The sequence below is a fragment of the Halyomorpha halys genome, unplaced genomic scaffold, assembly GCF_000696795.3.
Source record: "Halyomorpha halys isolate HHAL.00 unplaced genomic scaffold, Hhal_1.1 Scaffold103.1, whole genome shotgun sequence".
Taxonomy (NCBI): Eukaryota; Metazoa; Arthropoda; class Insecta; order Hemiptera; family Pentatomidae; genus Halyomorpha; species Halyomorpha halys.
In genome coordinates this window covers 1,024,570-1,031,794 of record NW_027115007.1, presented here as the reverse complement: position 1 = coordinate 1,031,794, position 7,225 = coordinate 1,024,570, and the positions used below count along the sequence as shown (strand labels likewise).

The 7,225-nt window shown below is 29.9% G+C and overlaps 1 long non-coding RNA gene across 3 annotated transcripts; it reads left to right on the top strand.

Moving 5' to 3' along the window:
• The first annotated feature begins 801 nt into the window (after positions 1-801).
• Positions 802-6,347, top strand: LOC106677550 (uncharacterized). 3 transcript variants are annotated; one of them, XR_001342611.2, is made up of 4 exons: positions 804-886; positions 971-1,085; positions 2,425-2,673; positions 6,218-6,347. It is a non-coding gene; the product is annotated as an uncharacterized lncRNA (long non-coding RNA). The 3 variants fall into 3 exon arrangements; XR_010844720.1 differs by having other exon boundaries at positions 802-1,085; positions 2,425-2,618; XR_010844719.1 differs by having other exon boundaries at positions 802-1,085.
• Positions 6,348-7,225: the final 878 nt, after the last annotated feature.

Genomic DNA, 7,225 nt, shown 5'->3' with positions numbered 1-7,225 from the left:
ATATTTTTTATTTATAATTCAATAATTATTGAGTTCATGTTAAAATTTTAATAAAATTTTTTCTTATAATCTTAAACACTTTCTCGAGACTGGTTAATGTTTGAATTCATTTATTTAAAAAATGTTTTGCTATTTAGAAACTATTATTTTTTCCAAATATAAATTTTTTTCCAAATAATAATACCACTGCAAAAAAATACTATGTTTACCAAAGGAATTATAATGACCAAAGGCGTAAAACTTAAAAAGTTATCAAGGCCTGCGGTAAATTATAATTACGTTCAAACACACGCACGCAGACGTTCACTAAAGCACACATGCACATGATTCAAACAAATATAAAAAATGAACGTGATACATGTAGTATAGAGTTCAATAAAAAAGTCTAGATTAATTCAATATTATAAATTATAAAACAGTAAGTAATTAAGGCGTCTAAAGATGATATTAGTAAAACCTTTTCTGTCTACATCGTCGTAACACATCGATAATTTTCTTGATTTTTTATTTTGTGTTTGAGGTATTGCATAGACTCTTTCATAGTCTAGAGTTGATTGTAACAACACTCTAATAGCTTTAGGAAAGTCTATTTAACGACCTCAGTGAAGAAAGTAATCCTAGTCTAGTGTAATATATTTGGAATACGTCCAAGACTAAATAAAAACAAAAAAAAATGTTGTAAAACGCTACCATTCAAGAAAAGCAGTGATTCATCTGCCTAATACCCTTTGGAGTCCAAAATTAATATTAACATCTAACACATGTGTTAATTAGTAGGATTTATTTCGATCATATTGTAAACTGAATCTGAGTTCAAAATGTTGCTTCCCTGAGCCACTTATATGGTACAATCCCACCTGAAAGGATTACATAGGGAGGTACACAGGTTCGTAAATATATCCAGTGCGATAATCTACAGGGGCAATCCTTCATCTAGATGGTCGCTATGCTAATGATAACGATGTGTTAGGTGGAAATGCTACAGCCGCTTAATCAGCTTCTACATTCAGCGTTAATTACACTACCTTTGATTGCTTCTGGCGCCTAAGACATCGTCATTTGGGCCAATAGTCTCTTCATTCGAGGTAAAGTTTGAGCTGTCTTATTCATTATGCAAAGTTTAAGAGAAACAGATTTAAGTGAATGTAGAGATTTCAACAGGGCTTCTTGTATTCCATATAGTATTTTAGTTATGCAATTTAGTCATATTGAAGTAGTATGAGTTAAACATAATTAAATTTAAAAAAATAAACCGCCCACAAAAATATCATATATATAATTCCTGATTCGTCGCCCTTTCTGCACATTAAAGATAATAGCGTTCACACTAAAGTTCATAACGGAATTAAATTCAGCAATCAAATATATAAAAAGAAATATTAATTTGTATCAATTTCTAACGTTCCATTATACAATTATTTTCGTTTTACATCTTACTCTTAAGGCATTAGTGTCTAATTTTTATAATTGTATCTTCAATGTTTTGGGGATACTACGTCCTCTTCTTCAGCATTTAATCTATCTCAATATCATAGTGTAAGTGGTAGTTTTAATATATAGTAATTAATAACAGGTGTGGAAAACGTTAAAATAAAATTAGAAAAATGGGCAATTAATGGGAACAAAGATAGATGAGATCATTTGTGAATAAGAAGGGAGTATGATCTCTTTTAAATAATTAACACTAATTAAAATAATAATAATCAATTTACTAATTTTTTTAGATAAAATCTCATCAAAAGAGTTGTTTTCGAAGCATTTTACCTCTGTTAGTACAAAAACAAACCCAGTTTTCATTTCATAAAACTAATTTGTATGAACTAATGGAGGTAATTTACAAAAAACCTTTGAGTTCTTTTTCAAACACTAGATTATCTCTACCAGAGGTATCAGTGAAAATGCCTTGTATTGCTTACGTAGTTTAGTATACATAATTAATTTTCGTGTCACTATTGAGGTCAACGTAATTATGTTAATGAGATCACTAATTTTAATGATGAAGTCTCGAAGCGTTATGTTAGCTCGGGTAAATCAAATCAGGGATAATAATGGTTGCCATTAGTAACGAATAATAGCGAGTTCCGAATTGAGCGTATATTGACATACCAACATAGTATCGTTGTGTACATAGGAAATATATCAGAGTTTGTATTAAATAGATCATCTCTTACTTCTTTTCAAAAGCCTCAAAGCCAAACCAAATGAAATTCATCTTACTCTTTTAGACCTGATCAAAGCTAACCGAAAGCACAAAGGTTACCTAGCAAATGAGTTAATCTTTAGATTCCTACATTTTATTCTAGATTAAGAAATACTTTACCTTGCATTGGTTATTAGAATTATTATTTATCATCTATTATCTTATCATTTATTATTTTACAGTTAAATTGCCTAATAAATTATTTATTACAATATTTATTATAGTTGGCAATATTCCTCACCACCCAGTGAGCATGTGAAGTTCCAGAAATACTGTTGCAGTCAATCATGCGGAAATTGCAGAATGTGTTGAAAGACCGGATTTTGATCAGATCCATCACAGAGAAGTGTGAGAGCTTCACGAATGTGGCTCAGGCAAAACTCCGATGAATGGATTTATTGCAGGAAGCATTGCGTTGGTATTCATCATTTCTAAGGGACATTAAAGTCAATGGATATATTTGTGAAAAACAAGTACTGTTTAATTTTGATAATCCCTATCTTAGGGCTATTATCAGACATTAATTAACATATTTATATTGCTGGCTAGAGTGAATAGGGCTCTATTTTGTGGAAAAATTCACAAAAATTAAAATGATAAATCTTAAGACTAAACAAGTGCTATTGTGATAGTGATTTTTAATTACTGTACACTTTCATACAAAAATAATAAATATAATCAAATAAGTAAATAAATAAAAAAATAATAAAGAATAAAATAAAAATATAAATATAAAAATAAATTAAATCTCTATATGTATATAAGAAGAAAAATAAATATAACCAAACTAAATAAAATAAATGATATAGAATATTTACAATCTCGACCTATTGAAAAAAGAATGAGCCGAAAACATTTGTAAGTGAGTAGTCTAGGACTTCCAGACTTGATAATCTTTGACCAAGAGAGAACCCATGATTAAATAGGGGGGCTTTCATATTAGAGAATTATTCTCTGACTACAATTATTATTCTGTTCTCAACAAAAATAAACAACATATGTAAAAAAATATTTTTTTTTTTAATATTTGAAAGATAACAAACATTTTTAAAAAAATGTTCAAGAGATTTTTTTATATTAAAATCATGAATTGAATCATGGGTTAGAATAACTTTGCTTATTACATTTTTTAAAAATAATAATATTTCTGAAAATGCTAAGATAAAGTGATGTGATCCAAATTGAAATAAGAGTCAGATATTATTTGGTACGCACTGCACACTTGGAAAATTTTACTTATAACATTATTCGAGCACAATTCCAGATGAAATTACATTTAAACGTTTATTTCAATGTACGATGTCAGTTAGAAACTATTTAATCTATCTCTCCATGCTATTTTCGGTTCAATTTTTATTCGTATTAATTTATTCACCATTGAAGTCAGAGACACTACGAATGCGGAGAGGCCACTCTACGGGTCTATGGGGGTAAAGATGCTACTGACTGCAAAAAATACAATCTTCTTAGTTATGTTACTTATAATTACAATTTTGCGTGGAGGAAATGAAACAGATATCAGTATTGCGTGTATAGTTCGGATTGATTGAGTACCAGTAAGAGCATATTTAACACAATAGACAATAGTAATATTGTATTAAATTATTTAATGCCTAATATATTAAGTTCAATAAATATAATCATTTTTTTAACATAGAAAACAAATAGCTCAGACATCACAAAAAGGAGTCCATGACAATCTTACACTAATTATATTTAGCAATAATCCTTTGAAATTATAATTGCGAGCTCTATTCCAACAAGTGAGAAATTATAATTGTTCAGTTTAATATCTTAATATTTTCAACCCCCACCTTCATTAGCCCTAGGAACGTGAAACATAATTAAGTTAAATATTTAAAGTGTAATAAAGTTGCAAGTCCAGGCGCTATTCTACCCTATGCTGAGTACTATTTCTAATGAATAATATAAGCTCCTTTACTAAATGTGCCTAAGAAGTTTAATAACCATCTTTATATGCATGAGAATAAAATTTCGAGGTTTATAGAAGGAAAATTCTGTAGAAATTAGGTACCTAAATACACTTTATGAAAAAGAAAAATATATTTTATAATAAATGAGGTTATAACTAGTTAGATTGCAGCGCTGTAATCCGGCTTCCCGCTACTCTGGCGCAACCAGAAATTCAACGTTCTAAGGGAAAACATTTATGTGAGATTTTTGACAACTAGTGCATATTTAATCTGTCGATCGATAGTTTTGCGCAATAAACCCGTAGAGGTTTATTGGAGTTAGAGGTAACACAAAGTGTTGTTTGATGCCATTGTTCGAAACATGTAACATTAACTTAATTGAATGAAATATGAAATTTCAGATTAATTATGACTCACCAGTATGTATTTTAACTTATTTATCTAATTATAAACAACCAATACATGAGAATATGTCATGATAAATCAGAATCCAAACAAAACTAAAAAAAAAAGTTTTTTTACAATAAATGAGCCTGTCGGAATGACAAACTAATTTGAAAGGTTTTCAGAAAAGTAAATTTTCATTATGGAATATCTACTTTTTTTCTTATGAAACTGTATAACAGAAATATAAAACATAGTTGTTTAGCACTTTATTTAAATGAAAATTATACTCTTACAAGTTTTATTTATTCTTTACATTATTCAATACAAAATTGTTATAGAATTTATGTGAAAATTATAAAGAATTGAGTTGATCAACGAAAAGGCTCATACAGGAAAATTGAAATTTTTACAAAATTAATATGTTTGCAGATTAGAATAATTTACCTTAAACTTGGATTCGCTTATCATAATTTAATAACAATATTCCTTAAGAATACAAGTTTCCACAATCTATTTATATAATGGTCGAATCTATCCAGAATAAACTTTTAAATTAGTGCACCGATTTACGTGCTGTTTTTTTTCAAAATATCCCCCTTTTTTCGTACCCCCCTGACGCAATAAGTAATTGAATACATACATATTGATAGTTTGTAATTCCTTCGATTGCCTTGTGGCATTTTAGCTTTTCTTGAATGAAACTGTTCTTGGCCCCTGGAGCGTGGTTCCTTGGACCATCTTGTGTTTCCTTTTGCCATGGGAAGGTTTAAAGATAATAAAATCCCTAAATTCTCGAGTAGAAAAATGGTTGTGATCAAAATTAAGCGTTTTTGGTTTTTATCTCAGAAAGTAAGTTTTATTTTCGCGGTAATTGTACACCAACCTTCTGGTTCAATTCAAATCTTTCTGGAGAATAAGAAAAAAGTATATGTGATTTTCTTACGTTCTATAATATTTAAGAAAAATAATTCAAACGTTTTATTTTCTTCAGTTCTAATTTGTTTAAATAGAACCGGTTTGTGCCTTTTGGTGCAGTTTATAAAACCTTAAATCACTGCCAAGTTTGGTGTAGATTGGTTGAGTAGTATTGAAGTTATTTCTATTTTTTTTTTATTTTCAAATGAAATGAAAGGCCAATAAAATTTTGGGGTTAAAAATTTGATTTTCTGAAAATTTGTATTTAAGGTTTTCTTTAGGTGCTAAATACGAATTTCAACTTTGTTTCACTTCTCAAACATCTTTTAGGACACTCTAATAGTTCTGTCGGACTGACAAACAATTTCTGTTTTGTTTCTTATCTCATATATTGGTTTAGTTTTTGTTACCAAATCATAGTAATAAATTATACGTAAATGTTTGATTTTAACAAAATAAAATAATTTACAACGAACTATCAATTGTGTTTATTAAATCTATATATTTTCTCAACTATAGCATTAGCGAAGTATTACCGGACAAGCAAGTATTCTATACAAGTCCTGTGAAGCTAAAAGTCCGATTCACAAAATATGTCAGATACCATGTGTTACGGACAAGTGAACCTTGAATTACGTATATTGCTTTGGTTCCATATTATCTAAAATAGAGATATATTCTTTATAATTTTATCTAAAGAACGTATTTTTTTACATCATTAGGAAGTTTGTTGCATTTACACCAGCATGATTCATAACAGTAATTGTCCTTATTTTTTCAGCCATTATTCTACGATCTCAAGCTTGAAGAAAATCATAAAGGTGTTACTGCTATGAATGCAATAGATGCAGCTTTCGGAAAACAAAATCCCAATTGATGAATATAGTTTTGTAGTAGCTGAGTTGTTTTGAAATATGACGCTTACCAAACAAACCACTCTGTCATGGCCGTTATATATTTTTTGTATATAGATCCAAATATGGAAAAAAAAAAATTGATTCCAAAAATCTACGAATTATTGTTAAGCGGAACTGTATTAATAGGGACACAGAGCTCATAATACTAATTACACGACCTTATTCAAACAGAATCCATTTCTACAAGGGTATTAAGTCCCCGCGAGAGCTAACCAACACATGACCAGAGGCAGATGAGGAATGGCCCGACGAAACAAAGAGGAGCAGAAGAGGAACAATGGAGGTATTAGGCTAACTTGTGTACTTGTGATTTATCTCCTTGGGCCTAATTATTGCCGTTTAGTAGCCGCCATGCGTCATCATTTGTCCATTGCCAGATATAGGCCGCCATAATGAGAGTGCGCCATGCTTCACCATTACTCCCTCCCCTTCCATCCCCCTGATTAGGAACTGTTGCACACCGCTGTCTCGGCTCTGTATTTGCTTCACCTATGTCATTTTGTCGCCTCTACTTCGTCCTTTCATATGTCGTTAGTGCTCGAAGATCTGTTTTGAATAATTTAGGATGAGTGTACTATTGAAATAGTTTTGCAGATCCATTTAGGAGCAAGTTTAATACAGGGAGAGTTGTATGTTAAGAATATTGTGGCTAAAACTTTATTATCATAGATAAAAATAGTAGGGTTAAATGTTATTACTGACGATTAGCATAAACAAAATACTTTGAAAAAATTATCATACCATCAATAAATTTAAAATTTTAGGGTTTCTCGAGGTGAAAATAATAAATATCAACTTTGTTTCAACCAAGAATATATCACTTTAACTAAAGATAAAGCAGCGGTGATGTACACGGCAATAGATGGATATAT